The 2500-nt window shown below is 62.3% G+C and overlaps 1 non-coding gene across 1 annotated transcript; it reads right to left on the bottom strand.

Annotated features, from left to right (window-relative positions):
* Positions 1-890: 890 nt before the first annotated feature.
* Positions 891-962, bottom strand: trnae-cuc (transfer RNA glutamic acid (anticodon CUC)). The gene has a single exon. It is a non-coding gene; the product is annotated as a tRNA-Glu (tRNA).
* Between the last annotated feature and the right edge of the window lie 1538 nt (positions 963-2500).

Here is a 2500-nt window from a genome sequence, read left to right as displayed (position 1 = left end):
CGTGGGCTTCTTGTCCGGGTGCTCGGGTTTCCCCCCCACACTCCCAAAGACCTGGAGGTTTAATTGGCTTGGTGTGAATGTAGATTGTCGCTGGTTTGTGTGTGGGGTAGTGTTAGTGTTAGTGTGCGGGGATCGCCGGTGGGCTGTTGTGTCTCCAAACTCAAATAAACCTGCCCTCTCCCCTCCCCTCCTCTCTCCTCCCCCTCTCTCCCCTCTCCCCCCACTCCCCTCTCCTCTCCCCTCCTCTCCCCTCCCCTCCCCCTCTCCTCTTCCCTCACCTCTCCCCTCTCCCCCTCTCCTTTCTCCCCTCTCCACTCCCCTCTCTCCCCTCCTCTCCCCTCCTCTCTCCTCCCCTCCCCCTCTCCTCTTCCCTCACCTCTCCCCTCTCCCCTCCTCTCTCCTCCCCCTCTCTCCCCTCTCCCCCCACTCCCCTCTCCCCTCCCCTCCTCCTCTCCTCTTCCCTCACCTCTCCCCCTCCTCTCTCCCCTCTCCCCTCCCCTCCCCCTCCCCCTCCCCTCTCCTCTTCCCTCACCTATCCCCTCTCCCCCTCTCCTTTCTCCCCTCTCCACTCCCCTCTCTCCCCTCCTCTCCTCTCCTCTCTCCCCTCCTCTCCTCTCCTCTCTCCCCTCCTCTCCCCTCTCTCCCCTCTCCCCTCCCCTCCCCTCTCCTCTCCCCTTCCCTCCCTTCTCCACTCCCCTCTCTCCCCTCCTCTCCCCTCTCTCCCCTCTCCCCTCCCCTCCCCTCTCCTCTCCCCTTCCCTCCCTTCTCCACTCCCTTCTCTCTCCCCTCTCCTCTCTCCCCTCCCCCGGATTGTCTGGTCCTGACACTGCAGTTTCGTGTTTCTTCACCAAGAGAAAGTGATGAAAATATGAAACAACAAAAGGCTGCCGTTCCCTGACCGGGAATCGAACCCGGGCCGCGGCGGTGAGAGCGCCGAATCCTAAGCACTAGACCACCAGGGAAGCTACAACAGCCCCAACACTGACCAGCATCCCCCAGCAGCGGGTCCCACACACCAGGTATCTCTGGACTAAACCAAACTGTACTCAATTACACATAGAAACACAGACAACAGGTGCAGGAGGAGGCTACTCGGCCCTTCGAGCCTGTACGCACCGCCATTCAATGTGATCATGTCTGATCATTCTCAATCAGTACCCCCGTTCCTGCCTTCTCCCCATACCCCCTGACTCCGCTATCCTTAAGAGCTCTATCTAACTCTCTCTTGAATGCATTCAGAGAATTGGCCTCCACTGCCTTCTGAGGCAGAGAATTCCACAGATTCACAACTCTCTGACTGAAAAAGTTTTTCCTCATCTCAGTTCTAAATGGCCTACCCCTTATTCTTAAACGGTGTGGCCCCTGGTTCTGGACTCCCCCAACATTGGGAACATGTTTCCTGCCTCTAACGTGTCCAACCCCTTAATAATCTTATACGTTTCGATAAGATCCCCTCTCATCCTTCATCCACAACCAGTACCCCTGTTCCTGCCCTCTCCCCAGACCCCCTGACACCGCGAGCCCTAAATGTAACTCTCTCTTGAAAACTCTCTGGGTGAAAACTTTGTTCCTCATCTCAGCCCTAAATGTATTTATTGATTTATTCGTCTCATCGCACACCTGTTTGCCAATAGTGAGCGCATGTTAGTGCCCTTATTCTTAAACTCCCCTCCTCTCTCCTCTCCTCTCTCCCCTCCCCCCCTCCCCTCCACCCTCCCCTCCCCTCTCCCCTCTCCTCTCCCCTCTCCCCTCTCCCCTCTCCTCTCCCCTCTCCCTTCTCCCCCCTCCCCCTCCCCTCCCCCTCCTCCCCCCCTCCCCTCTCTCCTCCCCTCCCTTCTCCCCTCCCCTCTCCCCTCGCCTCCCCCTCCCCTCCCCTCCCCTCTCCCCTCCCCTCTCCTCTCCTCTCCCCTCTCCCCTCTCCTCGCCTCCCCCTCCCCTCTCCCCCTCACCCTCCCCCCCTCTCCTCTCCCCACTCCTCCCCTCTCCCCACTCTCCCCTCCCCTCTCCCTCCTCTCCCTTCTCCCCTCTCCCCTCCCCTCCCTTCCCTTCTCCCCTCCCCTCCCCTCTCCCCTCCCCTCTCCCCTCCCCCCCTCTCCTCTCCCCTCTCCCTCCCCTCCCCTCTCCCCTCCCCCTCTCCCCTCCCCTCCCTCCTCTCCCTTCCCTCTCCTCTGCTCCCCTCTCCTCGCCTCCCCCTCCCCTCTCCCCCTCACCCTCCCCCCTCTCCTCTCCCCTCTCCCCACTCTCCCCTCCCCTCTCCCTCCTCTCCCTTCTCCCCTCTCCCCTCCCCTCCCCTCCCTTCTCCCCTCCCCTCCCCTCTCCCCTCCCCTCTCCCCTCCCCCCCCTCTCCCCTCTCCCCTCCCCTCTCCCCTCCCCCTCTCCCCTCCCCTCCCCTCTCCCCTCCCCTCTCCCCCCTCTCCCCTCCCCTCTTCCCTCCCCTCTCCCCCCTCCCCTCCCCTCTCCCCTCCCCCTCCCCTACCCTCTCCCCTCCCCTCCCCTCTCC

Source organism: Rhinoraja longicauda, chromosome 34 (genome assembly GCF_053455715.1).
Source record: "Rhinoraja longicauda isolate Sanriku21f chromosome 34, sRhiLon1.1, whole genome shotgun sequence".
Taxonomy (NCBI): domain Eukaryota; kingdom Metazoa; phylum Chordata; class Chondrichthyes; order Rajiformes; family Arhynchobatidae; genus Rhinoraja; species Rhinoraja longicauda.
Note: the sequence above shows the minus strand (reverse complement) of the source record. Positions and strands in the feature narration are given on the sequence as shown.